This window comes from Talpa occidentalis, unplaced genomic scaffold (assembly GCF_014898055.3).
Source record: "Talpa occidentalis isolate TD23 unplaced genomic scaffold, MPIMG_talOcc4v2.1 talOcc4.15, whole genome shotgun sequence".
NCBI lineage: Eukaryota > Metazoa > Chordata > Mammalia > Eulipotyphla > Talpidae > Talpa > Talpa occidentalis.
The window spans coordinates 45,103,374-45,121,949 of NW_023601543.1; positions in this window are offsets into that span (position 1 = coordinate 45,103,374).

The following is an 18,576-nucleotide window of genomic DNA, read 5'->3' on the forward strand; positions in this document are numbered from 1 at the left end:
AGGGGCGGAGCCAAAGCGGGAACCCCCGCCTCTGCTCTCTTTATTTTCTTTTTCACAGGCGCTTCTTTTGCGCCCGCGCCTCCTCCCCCGACTCCCCAGCGCGCCTCCTCCACGCGTGCGTACTGGAAGCTGCGGACCAGTGCAGTCCCTCGGCGCCGCTGCTGGCCGGTCTCGGGGCGGGTAGACAAAGACAAAGCCGGAAGAGCTACGGTGGTTGCTCCCCCCTCCCATGCCTTTTCTCCCTGGCTGGTTTTCGTTTTGTATTTTATTTTGCCGCTGTAACTGATGTACAGGCACGAAAAATGGCCTTAAGGAAGGTTACAGCTCACGCTATAGAAAATCATTTTTTTCTCATACCTCTTTTATTATTTAAATTTTTTTATTTTATATTTTTTCCATCATTTTTCATTTTTGCACAATGTGTGCATTTTCATCTTGCTTATAGTCCCCATAAAATTCCCACCACCCTTGTTTTGATCGTACGCCCCCCCCCCCGTGTGTCTCTGGTTTATGGTTGCTTGTTGATTTCGATTTTTACTTTGTATTAATTAGTCTTTTTCCTGGTCCCTTATTTAGGTTTTCTAAATTCCTGCTATTGTGAGACCATCCGGTATTTTTCTTTTTCTTTGTGGCTTATTTCACTGAGCAAAGAGGAAATGCAAATGGCCAACAGGCATATGAAAAAATGTTCACCATCACTTGTAATCAGGGAAATGCAAATCAAAACTACCATGAGATACCATCTTACACCAGTGAGAATGGCACATATTAAAAAAAATAGCAACAACAAATGTTGGCGAGGTTGTGGAGAAAAAGGAACTCTCCTGCACTGTTGGTGGGAGTGCAAACTGGTCCAACCACTATGGAGAGCTGTGTGGAGATTTCTGGACCTACTAAACATAGAGCTTCCATATGATCCAGCAATTCCACTCCTAGGGATTTACCCAAAGAACACAGAAACATCAATTCCAAAGAGCACCTGCACCCCTATGTTTATAGCAGCACTGTTTACAATAGCTAAGCTTTGGAAACAACCCAAATGCCCAAAAATAGATGACTGGATCAAGAAGATGTGGTACCTATACACAATGGAATATTACTCAGCAATCAAAAAAGATAAACACATGCAACTTGCAGCAACATGGATGGAGCTGGAAGGGATCATGCTCAGTGAAATAGAAGATCATTTTTTAAAAAAAGTATACAGTGCCCTATATACTATATGCATATAAAGGACAGGACTCCTATCCATCAAAATGTGACTAGTGGTGCAAGTACAGTGTGTATGTTTGTGTATTTCCCCCCTTTTCTATAGTGGTGTAGCGTAATATAGTAGTTAAAAGTTTGGGTTCTGCCCTCAGACCTCCTGGCTTCAATTCCCTGCTGCACATTCTGTCCACAAGTTCTGTGACCTTGAGAAAGTTACCTCACCTCTCTGGCTCAGTTTCATCATCTGTAAAACGGAGTTGACATTAGTACCTGTTATTGGGGTGTTGCGGAAGTTAATTAAGTTTGTATTTGTAAATATGTAAAACACATAAAACAATACTTTTTATAATGTTAGTTTAAGATGATTGAGTTGTGAACCAGAAACCCCACCCCTCCCCCTTTCCCGCCAAGCTCCACCTCCCCTTTCCACCACCTCTCAGGGCTGTAAGGTTAGGGCTTTTCCTTCATTCCGCAAAATAGCTGCCAGCCAGAATATATAGGTCTTTAGGCTTATTACAGGGCAACCCCAATGTGAAATGGGTTGGCCTGAATGTGGGTCCTCATTCCCGTACTTAAAACGGACTTATAATGAGACTCAACTGCAGCACACAAAAAAAAGGTTAATAAAGGGTTTATTTACAATAAGGGGAAATGCAGAGAGGAATAACCCAGGGAGAAAGAGAGAGATAAATTGGTTGACTGCATCCTAACAGTTTCATTGAACCAGAGGCCATAGAAAAACCAACAACCCCAAGGCCCACATGTCTGGTTATACACCAAGCTGGCTGCTTAACTCCACCCTCAGGGCCCCAGCCCCCTCCACCATGGGGATGACATTATGGGATGCGCAGTCCTTGGTGCCTTGGCTCTCTCTGGCCTGGGGTGGGGGTGGGGCCCATAAAACCTGAGTTTGTGGAGTTGGTTCAGGACATTCTCTCCCCAAAACAAGTTCAGTTTGCTTTTTGGATGCAACCTTGCTGGACTTGGGGGTGCTTCAAGCCCAAACCAGAGGATCAGGTATTTCTGAGACTATGCCCACTTCCATCTTATACATAGCAAGCAGCCCCTTCAGGTGTTGTTGTGACTTCCGGACCCAGTGCATCTTGGGCTTTCCTTGCTTCACATCAGGAGTGATCAACTGTTGGGAACCCATCCAGCACTGAGGGGCTCATCGCTTCTCCACTTCCGAGGTGGATCCCACCAGCTGAGCGTTGGGGTGTAGGGATTAACAATGACAGTGTGGTCTCATGTTTCATGTTCACCCACAGCCAGGAGGCCCAGGAAGCACCTTTACACCTGGTTTTTCACAGGCAAGAGCCTTTCCGGTGACCACTAACTGTGGCCGTCTTGGAGTGGGAATGAGGTAGAATTCAGATCCCATTGAAGAGCCTGTGTAAATGGCTAATGTGTGCAACAAATGCTTAGTGCCTGGAAGAGTGTGAGAGCTCTGTGTGTTCCAGCAGGTAATGAAAGCAACACCATCAATAAGCAAGCCTGTGTAAGTGACTTAATTTGCCCAAAGCAGTGCCTAACGGCCAAAAGAGAAAAGGATGGCCATATTGTTAAATACGAAATCATGTACAATGTCAACTATGCATCACAAAAACATGAGGGTAATATAAAAATCTTAAGTGTTCTGAATGTGAGTTTATAGCCAACTTTCTAGTTTTTCTGTTAGTATTATATTATTTGTGTATCAGTTGGCATGTATTTTTTTTTTTATTCAAGGGGAAAAAAAGGAAATAGGTATCATTTGTAAAAGCAACCAAAAAAGCTAATTTCCCTACAGGGTTAACTTTGCACTAGTCTGTGGAGACCGACTCTGGTGGAAGCTGAGGAGCAGAGTGACAAATGAACTGCAGAGCAGGCAGGGGGCAAAACTTCAGCCTTGCAACCATGGTAACAATCACGGGCGTGTGCATGGTGAGTCAGAGCCAGGAATGGCTGCCAGTTGTTTTCTATTAATTATCTCCTCAGACCAATTCTTCCATGCATTATTTAAACAAAGAAAATCAGTAAGGGAAGCCAGCATCCCACTTCTCAGGACGGGGGCTCACAAACCTGGATCCAGACCCACTGTCCCACCCCACCTGCTCCACAAAATGGGCTGCAGTTCCTTTTTTATTTGTGATTGTGGCAGAGCTAATTCTAAAAGGGGGGCTTGAAGCAACAAAACACAGAAATCTAGTTGATTTCTTTCAAAGGTGATTAATGCACAGGGCGCTCTGCAACCCACACCGAGAAGACAAGGGTAGAAAAAGGTCACCTTTGGAAATTGACACCAAGAAAAATCAGCACATGGTAGATGAAATTAGCTTCCTGCAAAAGTAGCCACTATCATGGAAAATGGGTTTAGGTACGTTGCCGATGGGACAGATGTGTCTCATGAGTACGATGGACCAAGAATATTCTCAGCTTTTGCTGTTGTAACACATCTGGCAATGAGGCTTTGAATTTACTGAATTTAAAAGGGGGCTTCAGAGAAGAAGATCCCATCTATATTTATCAAACATTGTGTAAGCAAAAGAGCTATAGTACCTGGAGGACATTAGTATTCCAGATTCTACTGAGGTGGGTTTTTCCAGAGGCAGTCTTCATTTGAGACAGTGGAAAACAACCAATACCAGTGACATATGTGGCATGAACCAGGCACTTTCCCTTCATGATCTCTTTTAGTTTTCACAGCAGTTTTATTTGCAAAGAACCACTGTCACTGTTTTAGAGCTGAAAAAACAGGCTCACAGAAGTTAAGAAATGTGTTTAACTTAAATAAGGGAGGAGGAAAAAGACTAATTATAATAAAGTAAAAATCACAATTAACAAGAAACTATAAACCAGAGACACACTCCGGGGGTGGGGAGGGAGTAGTATCAAAATAAGGGAGGTGGGAATTGTATGGGGACTACAAGCAAGATGAAAATGCATACATTGTGAAAAAATGAAAAATGATGTAAAAATATATAAAAGAAAAATGAAAATAATTTTAAAAAATAAAAGAAATGTGTTTAAGTCTTCACCACCTAGGTACAGTGGCAGGGAAGGGCTCTTTATGACTTTTAGAGACTCAGGTCTCTATCTGCCTTTTCAAGCAGGTCTCCTCTCCTGATGACGCTGCCTCAGGCTTTGTCATCCCCTAACTGAGGCCTACGAACCACCCAGTTAGTTCCTTTTGCTCTGAATGCATATTCTCCAAGCCAGCTTTCCAGAAACCTTGAGGTCTTACAAAGGGGCACTCTGCCCAAGAGGTGCCTGGGTCAAGTTATGCCCCACGGTGAGACAGAAATAAATTCTTCACTGGGAGTGGTGGCGCATGACTGTAGTCCCAGCTACTCGGGAGGCGGAGACAAGAGGATCGCTTGAGTCCGGGAGTTCTGGGCTACAGTGCGCGATGCCGATCCGGTGTCTGCACTAAGTTTGGCATTAATATGGTGACCTCCCGGGAGCTGGGGACCACCAGGTTGCCTAAGGAGGGGTGAACCGGCCCAGGTCAGAAATAAATTCTTTTCTGGCTTCTGCATCAGTACATTGGTTCTGAGTAATCTGGAAGCTAATCTGGACCTCCCAAGCCTGGAAGCATAGAGGTGAGGAGAAGAAACATATTGTGGGAGGGAAACAGTGGTTGTGTCACTGTAACCCAGGAAGGAGGGAATGGTGTTGAAGATGTCTTCTGTGTGCTGGCCCTCAGGTGCTGGTCTCTATGTCCAGTGTATTCTGCTTCCTAAATAGTACTTGTCCCCTTGATGAGAAAATATATTCTTGAGCAAGTGGATATAATAAAGATTCCAGCAGAACTTCCAGCCCAGGTGCAATGAACACTCCAACACAGGCATAATTAACAAGTTTGCTTACTTACAGCTTTTTCCCTGTAAAGATTCATGGCCAGGGCCTCAGCTCCTATCTAAACAAAGTTGCATTTCAGAAGGGTGGGGTAGCCAGTCAAAGCTGGCCTGTCTCTCCAAGGCCATCCCAGTTGTCTGCTTCTTTCCCCCTTTACCTGTTCTCCCCTCCCTCGTCTGGGGACTTTGCAGCAAATGGTTGTGCCTGCTGAAGAACGATGCTAGCAATGTAACAAATATGAAGACAGTTATGTATAAAAGGAACCCTTGGTCTTTAAACCAATGCTCAGACCTTACTGGGTTACCCAGGTCTGGGACCTCATGCATGAGTAATAAAGCTTTTCCTGACCTCCCCATTCTTGAAGTACCTCTTGTTCTTCCTCTGCCTGGGTAAAAGGCCAGAAGTTCTACAACACCCTGATCATCATTATTTTGTGGTGAACAAAGAACGCTTTGCTAGGATTCACTACCTGATCCTTGTGCTGGTCCCCTGCTTTCTTCCCTGCTGCCACAGCCTTTTGCACAGTCTCTGGACCATCAGAACAGTTGCCACTTTGATCTCTCAGCCGCCACCCTCACTCACCTCCAAACTACCCTCATTGTCTGGGAGAGAGTTCTCAGAAACACAGATCTGACACTCGTATATCCCCAATTAAGAGCCTTCTTTGGTTCCTGGCTGTCTGATAGGCTCCTTAGCCTTGAGCTGACACCTGCAACCTCATCTCTTGTTAGTCCTCACTGGGCATCAACCACATGAAGTTATCATTTACAGGTCAAGTTTATAGTGCTCTCTTAATGCTCCATGCCTTTGCACATTCTGTTCTCTCTACCTGGAATGCCCTTTCCCATTATAAAAATACTTTTGTTTTAATTTCTTATTATCTCGCTCTTTCTCCACAGAGAGAAGTAGCTTATTCATTTCTTTATTTTGTGCTTGCTGATTTTTTTTTACCCACTACCATCCATTAGACCGCTTCTCCCCTTGCTACAAACCCCACCTTCTTCTCCTCTGGTAATCTCGTTCTGGTGTCGATGTCCACTCGTTTATTTTGTTTTTTCCATTCATCTGCTTTGTTCCTTTATATTGCACATATTGGTGAGATTTAGCTAATATTTGCATTTCTCCTTCTGACTTATTTCACATCATATATAATCCCCTCATGGTCCTACCATTTTGCTATAAATGGCAAAATTTCACCTTTTTAAATAGCTGAATAGTATGCCTTTGTATATATATACATAGCACACCTTCCCTAGCCAGTCAACTATCAATGGGCACTAAGGTTGTTTTCATAGTTATTGCAAATAACTCTGCAGTAAGCATTGTGGTGCATATAAGTCTTTGAGTTAATAATTTCATATTCTTTAGATAAATACCCAGAGGTGGGATGACTGGATAGTAACAAACTTTTATATATTGACTTGTAGATTGCCAACTTACTGTGTTCATTCAATGTTTTTAATAGGTTTTTGGTCAAGTCTTTTGGGTTTCCTCAGTAGCTTGGCAGTCACCACTTGCTTTAATAACATCAAATATAACCATTAATTTCTCTGTCCCTCCCAAACTGCAGTCTTTCAAATCTTCACCATTCTAATAAATGGCACCACCATTTATGCAATGGCTAAAGCTCAAAACCTAGGAGTCATTCTTGATTCTTGATTCCTCCCTTTTGTTCGACATGCACTTCCAACTCAACACTCAATCCAGTTGGCTCAACATGCAAAATATAACCCAAATCTTCCCCACCTCCATTGTTGATGCCTTAGCTCAAGCCGCCATCCTCTCTGCCTGACTCGCTGCAGGAGTTTCCACATGGGTTTCCTGCTTTTGTTCTTATTTCGCTCCACTCTGTTCCCCACAGACAGGCCAGAAGAGTGTGTTAAACATCAAATCATGACAGTGATCCACCTGCCCCCCACCATGGCTTTCCTTTGCTCTTAGGATAGAATCAAAACTCCTGACCATGGTCACTCTGCTTCATGTCCTGTCCCCAACCAGGCCAGTCTTCTCTCTAGTCTTTGAAAAAAGTAAAGTCCTTCAGCTCTTTGCATTTGCTACCCCTCTACCTTAAACACTGCCCCTGCAAACTCCTTGAGGGCTCAGCTCAAGTCACTGCAGAGGAAACTTCTGTGATCTGTTCTAGTGTAGCCCCTAACCCAGTTCCCATCTATTATGTGACCTGTTACTACATCCTGCACTGAAATATCAAATAATTTGGAATATTTATTTGTATTTTCCTCCTCTGGCTGGAATATAAGTTTGATGAAGGCAGGGGTCTTGTGGCTCTGGTTCACTGTTGTATCCCCAACACCTAAGCATCTGACATAGCCAACAAATACTTTAATTTTGTAAAAAAAAAAAATTAATTAATTAATTTTGCTTATTTTAAAATTTTTCTTACATCAGGGCCTCCCCAGTGGCGCACCAGTTGAGCGCTGGGTTGCGAAGCTGCCCACAGCCTCTGCAGCACCGGTTCGATCCCCGGCTGCTCCCTGGCCACCAGAGGAGGGTCCCACATGGTGCGCAGACCTCTCCTGCTGCCCGCTGCTCCCTCAGCAGTGTACTTCGGTCCTTCTGCCTGCTCTGCTCCCCGCCCTGGCTCTGGTGAATTCTCTCACCCTCCCACGCTTCTGACTGTACCCAGTGCTTGTATAAATAAATAAAAAATAATAAAAAAATAAATCTTAAAAAAAATTTTCTGACATCATTGCTTGCTTTTCTACAATATTTGACTTCTCCCCTCATGTGTAGTCCACATAATTCTCCCACCAAGACAGCACCCACAAACTGTCACCATAGTCCCTTATGCTCTTCTCTCCACTGTTTTGACCCCTCTCCTCCCCCTCCCCTGCTGTAAGCCTCAGATCTATGGTTTGCCTGCAAGTTTTTTCTTTTTCCTCACCTTTTGTTCAGTTTGAATGAGTGAATGTGAATGAGATTATGAGAAGTCCAGTCACAAAGAAATTTTTAAATCTAGTATTTAAAAACCTTTTAGTAATTAGCTATGTGTGTTGGGGGAAAATACTTTAAGAAATGCTACCAGAAGTATTTTTTTTTCATGTTGTAATGGAATGGAATGAAAATAACAAAAGTTTCATATTCAGACAGATAGGTACTCAAATCTTGGTTCTGCCCCTTCTAGTTTTGTGATCTTTTGGCAAGTTTATTTGCTTTTCTGAGCTTCAGTTGCTCCATATATAAGTGGAAGTAACAATAAAAGATTTTGGAGGTGCTTGCTTTAACTAGCTAAGGTAATGTATTTAGTACAATACATGTCACAAAGTATCACTCAATAAATGTTAGTTCCCTCCCTTCCCCATTACCATAATTATGATGTCTACATGGTGGCCCTTAACAAAGTTTAATGGCCTCCTTTTAAAAAAAGATATATTGTTTTTTTATTTATGCATATAAGAACTGGGGTACAGGCCAGAGGTACAGAGGGTGAGAAGATTCACCAGAGACAGAGTGGGGAGCACAACAGGTGAATCTACTGAAATACACTGCTGAGGGGAGCAGTCAGCGAGACAGGAGAGGTCTGCTGCACCATGTGGGTCAGCTCCCTGGCTGGGAATCAAACTCTTGCTGTAGTGGCTGCGGATAACTTCGTAGTACTGAGACTTAAACTCTTGCACCACCAAGGAGGCTCCTAATGGCCTCCTTCTTAAGGGATACTTGAGTCACTTCCAGACTCCTTCATAGCCTTTTCCTTCCTTTGCATTCCTAGAGTAAGTTCCCAGAAGTAGGATTACTGGGCAAAATGGTATGAGCATTTAAAATTTCCTGATACAGGGCTTCCCTGGTGGTGCAAGGAGTTAAGTCTCAGCACTATGAAGCTCTCTGCAGCCAGCAGCATGAGCTCGATCCCTGGCCAGGGAACAGCCCACATGGCGCAGCAAACCTCTCCTGACTCCCTCGCTGCTCCTCTCAGCAGTGTATTTCAGTCCATCTGCCAGTTCTGCTCCCCACTCTGTCTCTGGTGAATCTTCTCACCCCTTTGCACCTCTGACCTACATACACCCCAGCTCTTGTATGCATAAATAAAAAAATATTAAAAAAAAAATCTTCCTGATATATATATTGCTAAATTTTATTTTAAAGGGATGGTGTTCAGCCACAGTGTTAGCAGCCAGTAACCAAGTGTCAGTTTGGCACTCTTCCAGCTCCATAGATTGCAGTTCTTCTACCCCCTTCAATTTTTGCTACTATAAGAGGCAAAAAATGGTCACCCCATTTTTTAAAATTTTGTATGTCTTTGCTCATTATGAAAGAGTAAATATTTTCCTTTATGTTTGCTTCCTAATAGCACTTCTCATCTGTTTGTGCCTTTTCTCACTTTTCTTTTGTGCAAGCAAGTTCTTGTCACAGCTGCAAGGATATAGGCTGGAGGCTCTCAGCTTGCCTCTGATGTGCCATAGAGAGCAGGGAAGGTAAGGGTTGAGGCTGTTGTCTGCTCGCCTTTTGAAAAACTGGAAGCTTCTGCTCTGCTTCTTTTCTCCTGGTTTACCACCTGTTCTGTCTCTTTCCTAGACTCCTTTTCCAGCAGACTTCCCTTCCATTTGATATAACTCAGGATTGCATCCTGCATCTTTAAAAAAAAAAGTTTTGCTGTAAAATATAACATACATACATACATACATACATATATATGCAGAAAAGTGCTTACAAACAAGTGTAGTCTGTCTGTACACTTGTAAAAACAGTTACAAATGAACATGAATGTGACTGGGGGTGGGGGATAGAACTTTCCCAGCACTCCAGAAACCTCCTGTGTGCCCTCACCAATCACAATTTACCCTTCCTGTTATAAATAGCCACTCTTTTTTTTTTTTGCACACAGATGAAGTGGGGTGTAGGCCAGAGTTGTGGCGGGAGAGGGGGGGTGGTGAGAGGATTCACCAGAGACAGAGTGGGGAACAGAACAGGCAGACTGACTGAAATACACTGCTGAGGGGAGCAGTGGGGAAACAGGAGAGGTCTGCTGCACCATGTGAGTAGCTCCCCAGCCAGGGCTTGAACTCAGGCCGTAGCGGTGATAGTGCTAAGAGTTAACCCCTAGGCCACCAGGGAGGCCCCAATAGCCACTGTTAACTCTTATGATAATTTCCTTTCTTTTATAGCTTCATCAACTATATGCATCAACTTACACATCCATAAGGAAGAATTTACTTTTGCCCGTTTCTGCATTTTGTATAAATGGAATCATACTGTAAATATTCTTTGGGTCTTGTTTCTTATGCTCAGCCTTATGCATATGTGCTCCGTGCATGCAGTCATACGGGCTCTAGTTTATTGTCAGTACTATGGAGTATTCCACAGCAGATTGCTTCTCCTCTTGATGGGCTGCTGGGTTGCTTACAGTTTGGGTGTTATGTATGATGCTGCTATGAGCCTTCTATATATCTGCACACATCTCTCTAGGATATATAGCTAGGAGTGGAACTTCTGGGTCCTGGGCAATATGTATCTTCGGTTTGAGTAGATAAAAGCAAACTGTTTTTTTTTTCTCCCAAAGTGGCTGAGCCAATTTATATCCCCACCAGCTGCATATCAGTGTCCCTCCACATCTTCGTCAACACTACCTATTGCCAGACTTTAAAAAAAAAAATCCAATCCAGTGGATGCAAAATGGTATGTCATTGTGTGTGTGTTTTACAGCTCTATTGAGGTTGTTAGTGTACAACAAACTGCACATATTTACACCAACCATTTCATGAATAAACATCTGTGAAACTAGAATCACAATTGACAGAAGGACCATATCCATCATCCCCCAAAATTTCTCCTGCCCCTTTATAGTCCATCCTCCCTCTTTCTGACAATATAAGGTTAAACACATTTTCATGCTTAGCGGATATTTGGATTTCTTCTTTTATCACGAGCCCACACAAGTCTCTTGCTTATTTTTCTTTAGAATTTTCTGTCTTTTTATTGCTCGTTTGTAAGAGTTCTTTGTGTACTCGGAATACTAGTCCTTTGTTCGTTATACCTGTTGCAAATATCTTTCCCTTTCCTGCCTTGCCTTTCTACTCTTGAAGTGTGGAGGGGCCCAATGGACTATGGCGCAGGTCTGCAGGCGCCTTGGTGGTGGGCGTGGTGTGGTGACAGACATCGGAGGAAGTGGCAGCCGCTACCTCTAAATCATATGCAGTGGGGTAAACCAATGTAATCTCATCACAAAAATAATACAATTTTAAAAAGAAAGAAAATAGCTATGACTTTAAAATGCTATAATTATGCTAAGACATGTTACAGATTTCATGAATATTAAGCCTTATAAAGAAAGCTGTGTTCTAACTGTTGTTTTATAGGCAAGGAAGTTGAGCCTGTGAAGGGAGAGGCAGGCTCTTTAGAACTTGAGTTTCTGAACATAATGAGGGACTTTTTAATTTTTCTATTTTTTTAGATTTATTTATTTATTTATGCATACACGAGTTGGGGTACAGGCCAGAGATGCGGGGTGCGGGGGAGAGGATTCACCAGAGACAGAGCGGGGAGCAGAACAGGCAGACGGACTGAAATACACTGCTGAGGGGAGCAGCGGGCGAGACAGGAGAGGTCTGCCGCGCCATGTGGGTTGCTCCCTGGCTGGCCTGGGATCAAATTGGTGCTGCAGAGGGTGCAGATTGCTTCATAGTGGGGTGCTTAACTCCTTACGCCACCAGGGAGGCCCCAGGGACTTTTTAAAAAAAATTTCCTTTTTGGATTATGCTAAGCAAAATAAGTCAGGAGGAAAAAGATAAATATCGGGTGGTTTCACTTATATGCAGAGTATAGAGAAACCGAACAAGGAGTCAGGAAAAAGACAAAACCTGCAAGCTGACCCTAGATCTGAGGCATCTGGCGGGGGGGGGGGGAGGGCACAAGGGATTATGGTAAAGGGTCACGGGTTTTGTGGCGGCAGGAGAACCACGGGGACTGCATCTGAGCGGAGAAATTGTTAGGGGGAAAAGGATGTCCTAAAGCTAATTCCATACAGGCTTTGTGGACTCCACCCCCACCCCAGGCCAAAGCCAAAGACACTGGGAACTCCAAATCCCATCCCCACCAAAGGGAAGGTGGCTGGGACCTGAGGGTGGGGTTAAGCAGCCAGGTTGGTATAAAGCCAGACACGTGGGCTTTGGAGGGGTTCCCCATTTTGGCTCTCGACCAGCTCGCAGCGTCCGACCAGCTCTGAGAGTGCTTTATGGGTTTCCAGGTCGGCGGATCGGGTAGGACGCATTAAAGACTTTATTTCCCTATTTTCTCCCCGAGTTGTACATTTTCCTTCTTTCCCTTTCCCTTGTAAATAAACCTTTCATTAACCTTTTGTGTATGCCTGTAGTGGAGTATTCATAAGCCCCTTTTAAGTGCACGGGTGAGGACCCACAGCCAGGCAACCCGTTCAATATCAGGGCTGCCTTATAACAAAATCAAAACTGCCCAAAAATGAACAATGATGTAAGAAAATAAATAAGTTTAATAAAATAAATAAGAAGAGTCTTTTAAAAAAAATCTGGCAGTCATTATATAACTCTAGAATTTTGGAGTATGCATGTGCTTCACTCACCCTCGGGGACTTTTTTCTTAAATATTTTGTTCAAATCCACTAAAAAAAGTATTGCCATTAAAAAAATCAAGAAAGGAGAGGAGGCATATGATGGTAGCAGGAAAGTGATGTGAGCTCCAGGGAACATTATTTTTAGGATGGAGAGGTCTGGACATGTCTCTGCTCCCATCAGGAGTTAGGAGAAATGACTCCTAGGGCACTGTCTGCACCGCCACATTGCCTTGTCATTTCTAGAGACACTGAACAATTCCCCAGGAAAGTCTCACCATCTCAGCCGATGGCATTGCTTCCTATTTCACTGAGGAACTAGGAGCAGACAGAGTTGAACTTCTCCAGGCTCCGAGAACTGCACCAGTCCGCACACCTGCCTACATCTGCGCCCAAATACTCTACCTCCTGTCCTCACTACAGAAGAGCTGTCATCACGCCTATACAAAGCTAACAACCTGTTCGGGATGTTGTTCACTCCCACCTTTTCAAGGGTTTCTGCTTCATCAATAATCTCTATTCCTGGACTATTCCCAAACGAATGCAAACAAGCTCCCCTGTCTTTCATCCTAAAAATACTCTTAGCTCTCTTTCCCCCACTGGTAAATGCTTTCATTTTTTTTTTTTAAGATTGTACTTATTTTTGCGTAGAAGAACTGGGGTGTAGACCAGAGGTGCGGGGAGCGGGGGAGAGGATTCACCAGAGACAGAGTGGGGAGCAGAACAGGCGGATCGCCTGAAATACACTGCTGAGGGGAGCAGCGGGTGGAATGTTCTTATTTCTTTGTTCTCTTACACACACGCACACATGTGCGCACACGAATGGCTTGTCTGCAGTCACTCTTTCCACTCCTTTCTTCCCGTTCTCTATTCAACGAACGTCAGCTGAGCTTCCGTTTGACAACTCTGCTGAAACTGGTGTTATCATTGTCCCAACTCATGCGCTGGCCACTTCTGGATCCTCAGGGCAGCACCTCTCACAGTTGATCACTCCTTCCTTCTTGCACAACCTTCCCCTCTGGCTTTCATGACACCACATTCTGTGGGTTTTCTCATGCTCAGTCTCAGTTTCCTTTCCTCACCATCCTTTTCATCCAGCATCCAGGTGTGGCAGCACTGCACAACTCTGTTTTCATTCTCTCCTCTCTCTGCATTGTCTCCCTAGGTGCGCTCATTCGGTACCAGTGTCAAATACACTAATACACTTCGGGCTCCCAGATTTATATTTCTCGCCCTGATTTCTCTTCTAAGCTCCAGGTTCATATACCCTACTACCTACTGGATATTTCCATCAAGTGAATAACTAATAACAATCCCTAACCTTTTAAAATTAAACTTATTTATTTGTTTTCTTATATCATTGTTCGTTTTTGAACAGTGTTTGATTTCTCCCCTCAGGTGCAGTCCCTGTACTCCCCCCCACCACCAGAGCACCCATGGTCCATTGCCCCATTCCTTATGTTTTTCCCTCCCTGTTTTGACCCCTCTTCCTTTCCCTCCCCTGCTGGATGCCTCAGATCTAGGGTCAGCTTGCAAGTTTTGTCTTTTTCTTAATCCTTTGTTTGGTTTCTCTGTATTCCACATATAAGTGAAACCATCCAGTATTTATCTTTCTTTTCCTGACTTATTTTGCTTAGCATAATTCCTTCCAGCTCATCCATGTTGCTGCAAATAGCATGAATTTATCTTTTTTGATTGCTGAGTAATATTCCATTGGGTGTATGTACCACATCTTCTTGATCCACTCATCTGTTTTGAGGTATTTGGTTGTTTCCATATCTTGGGCTATTGTAAATAGTGCTGCAATAAACATAGGAGTGCAGGTTTCCTTTTGAATTAGTCTTTGTTTTTTTTTTTAATATTTATTTATTTATTTATTTATACAAGCACTGGGTACAGTCAGAAGCGCAGAAGGGTGAGAGAATTCACCAGAGGCAGAGTGGAGAGCAGGGAGCAGAGCAGGCAGACTGACAAAATACACTGCTGAGGGGAGCAGCGGGTGGCAGGAGAGGTCTGCGCGCCATGAGGAACCCTCACCCTGCGGCCGGGGATCGAACCGGCGCTGCAGATGCTGTGGGCAGCTTCGCAACCCAGCGCTCAACTGCTGCACCACCGGGGAGGCCCTTGAATTAGTGTTTTTGTGTCCGTTGGGTGGATTCTTAGAAGTGGAGTCCCTGGATCACATGGTAGATCTGTTTTTAGTGTTTTTGAGTCAGAGCTTTCTATAGTGGCTGGACCAGTTTGCATGCCCACCAGCAGGCCAAACAAATGAGAAGCCAGGAATTTGCAAGGGGTCTTCCACATGAATGTGGAAGTGACCCAGGATTGGGGCAAGTCTAGAGAAGAAAGCAAGACTGGATGAAGGGGCGTGGATGAGAGGTGTGGCAGTCATTGGAAGGTGAAGTGGGGAGGAACGAAGGGACCCATCCTACCTCTGGGTGCAAAAGTCAGTGAGGAGGAAGAACCTGAGGGGAGAGGCCTGCAGGACAAGAGGAGAGCCAGGTCTCAGCAAGGGGCTTTCTGTCTGGGTTGTAGGAATATTTATTATTCCCTGAAATTGGGGTTCTAGTGGGCATTGACGAAAAGGATGGGCGGGAGGTGAATGATGGAAGGTTGGGTAGCAGAGCAGAAACTTAGAGAAGTATGAAGTAAATATTAGGAGAAAAGAGATGAACAGAGGTGTTTGCATCCAAGGTGGTGACCCCTAGACAACAGGAATATGGGCCTCTGGGGCCCCAGGCTGCCAAGCAAACTACACTCAGCAGCAGCTCCACTGGATTGTAAGCTCCACGAGGTCTGTCAAGATTCTCCCCTCAGCACCTCATACCCAGCCCGGCGTGTTGAAGGAGCTCAGGACGTTTTTACTGCATGGATGAATCAAAGAAGCGGATGGGGCACACAGTGGCTCACTTTTTAAGATTAAACTTATATATTTGTTTAATTAAAGTGGCCCACTGTGTGCCTGAGAGATACAAGCACTATTTTATTCCTGTTGTTTTGTGATGGGTTGGCGTATCTGCTTGCACTTGTGACCTGCCCTTGGAGAGGGTTTGTTCGTTGACTCATGAGGCTTGTGGAACTTAGCTCGTATCCCAAGATGGTGATATGGACCTAATCCAACAAATTGTAACCTCTCTGAGCCAAGGAAGGGGTGAGATCTATAAAAAGGGAGGTTTGTGTCAAACTATTCTTGGGGAAAGCAGCTGGTGATGGACACAGAACTGTTACCCAGATCCCCTTTCAAGGGCAGACCCGTTGCCCCCTCTGCATGTGCGGTCAGCAAAGATCCTTCTTCAGCTGTCAGCTTCTCGAGGAGGCATCAGCTGTGGAGTCACCATACCCAAGGCCAGGTCCTGGGAGGAGTGGCCCATAGTCAGGGACTGGCTGAAGTAGGGGTATGAAAGTCTTCTTGGATCCAACACAGCAACTCTGCTGGATCATTTTGGCACCAGAACCAAAGTCAGTCGAGGTTTTGAGGCACATGCATTGCCACTGTCTTCTCTTGCTGAAGTACCTGTTTCTACTAGGACATTCCCTAATAAATAAATGCTCTGCACTTTGAAGGTGTACTCTCTCACCTGTGAATTGATGTATAGGAGCCTGCCTTTGCCATGTCTCTCATGACTGTGGTCAGTGTGGGTCAGTTCCTAAAAGCTTTGCCTACTCATGGCAAGATGACACAGGGCAGATCTGACCCTGCCAGGAGGCCCATGTCAAACCAGCCTCCTCTTAGGAGCTTTATATCTGAACACCTGCTATTGTCTGAGAGAAACCTGATCCCTCACGTGTAGATTTCCAAGTTGTTTCCAGCTCTGTTGTTGTATCAGGGGATGCGAGCTAGCCCTGGGCCTGGGGAGACCAGGACACCGGTGGCCAGGGTCTCAGCCTTAGCGGCCTGGGCCAGTTGGGAACAGAGAACAAAGCTCCTTTTAGTTGAGAGTTGACACTTGACTCTACCTGTCACCACCTGCATGGTGGGCCCATGCACTTTTTGAGGGGTGGAAGCCAGCTGGGCCACATCTGGTCAAGGTTCCTTTACTCCCAGCCCAGACTCACTCTGGTTTGCCATGCTGGCTGGCTCTAGTGAACAAGAGAACAGAGAAGGCGTGTGTGCCTTGGCCTAGTTGCTACACAGTCTCTTCTCAGGAGTCCAGTGACGGCTCTTATGTCAGCAGAGCTTCGCTGAGCTTGGTCTCCAGAGCAGTTGAGCTCGTATGCCTGAGACAGATTCCAGCAGCATAACCCAATAGCTCCAGTTCACGGCTGGGTGGGCCAGGTTTCTATAAGACATTGGATTCCGCACATGTTTGGGGCCAGGAATGTGTGAGGATAAAATCTAGTGTGTGCGGGCCCCCCGCTTGTGTGGTGGTTGAAACACGCTTACTTGCTGGCCTCAGTGTCAGAACCTATGTCTACAATGAAAACCAGAGGGTGAGACGGAAAAGGCTTTAACAGAAAAGTTTATTTTAAGAAGACACAAACAGCTCGAGCTATAGAAAGGATACAGTTCAATTGCTGGTAGCAAGCCAGTAAGGAATTCCTTTTTTAAAAAATAATGATAAGAGAAAGACAAGAAAAACCCTTTGTAATACCATCCCACAGAGGGCTTCCATTTTGTGTTGAAATTTCTTAAAGGATTGGGGTTAGGATCTCTCCTAGCTTTTGCTTCTTCTGGAAATTTTTATCTGGAGACACATTGTCACAACTGGGGTTATCGCCTTATCTCTGCATTCCAGTTTAGGCTCTTGGTCTGTAAATTCCCATTGCCTTCACTTTTTTTGAGTGCACTGTTAGCGGTCAGAAAGCCTCAAATGGTTAAGTGCTAAACTCTCCTGACTCTGCATGGTAGCGCCAGCCGATCCTCTCTTCACTTTTGGCAAGTGTAGTCATTTTGTTCTCTTAGAGGCCAAGGCACAAGCCTGATTCCCTTCCTAATCCGAAAGAAGAGGCAGAAAGGAAGAGCTTCATGGATGCTTTCTAATAGGGAAATCCTGAAAGTCATTTGTGTCTCTGACTTCTAAAAATTTTATTTCAGTAAGTGGGCAGATCCCCAGGCTCGAAGGACAGAAAGCAAGTGAGAGATCCTAAGAAGCAATTTACTTGGATAGAAAGAACTGCAGCTTGAGAGGCACATCAGAGTGAGCAAGTCCACACTGAACTGAATTCCTAGCTCTCCGTATGTTGGCCGGACCGCAGCTGCCACAGAAGAGTTTCTTCACGTGGCTTCCGGGAGAGGCCAGCACACACCACAGAAAGAAAGTTACATGAAAAGAAGGTTACATGAAAAGGAGTGCCCACCACCCTCTTCTTGACCAGCCACATCAGACCTGGACTTGGACCAGAGAACTTATGAGAGCACTGGATGGGGTGTATGCGTGATACGTAAGCGAGCGGGACCCCCATGTCCAGGTGGAGAAACCATGCTCACACATACAGGCACAGGCCTTCTCATTTACTCAGACCCCACAATGTTTATGTGAGCAAATGTGAATACGTGAATCTGCACTTCAAGCAGCAGGAGAGGCACAGATGGAGAGAGATGTGAAAAGCTTTAGGGAATTCTTTTAGAGGCTTGGTGGCGTGCTGAATGCCTGCTGGTCGTGGTGCCAACTTGTGGGGCCATCCCATCGAGTCCATATTGGGGGCTGAGAGGCCAGGAAGTGGGGAGTTTAAGCATGGAAAAACTGTGGGTGTATACTTCTTTTTGTACCTCGTTTGTTTTCTGGCTAGGGTTGCATCTAAAACAGTTCTATACTGCGTTAGAAAATGGACACTCTAGGTTTTCAAAGCAGTCATTAGAACGGAAAGAGATGGTGATTTCCCTAGCAAATTGTAGATGGGACTGGAACGTCATGACCCGGGCCACCAGACTTTCTGGAGATAGCCCTATACTTGTGATGGCAGGATGGGGCATGGCAGGACAGATAACCCAGGACAGGGGTCCCCAACCACAGTTTTGGGGAGTAATGATGGGACAAAAGAAATAAGAAAGT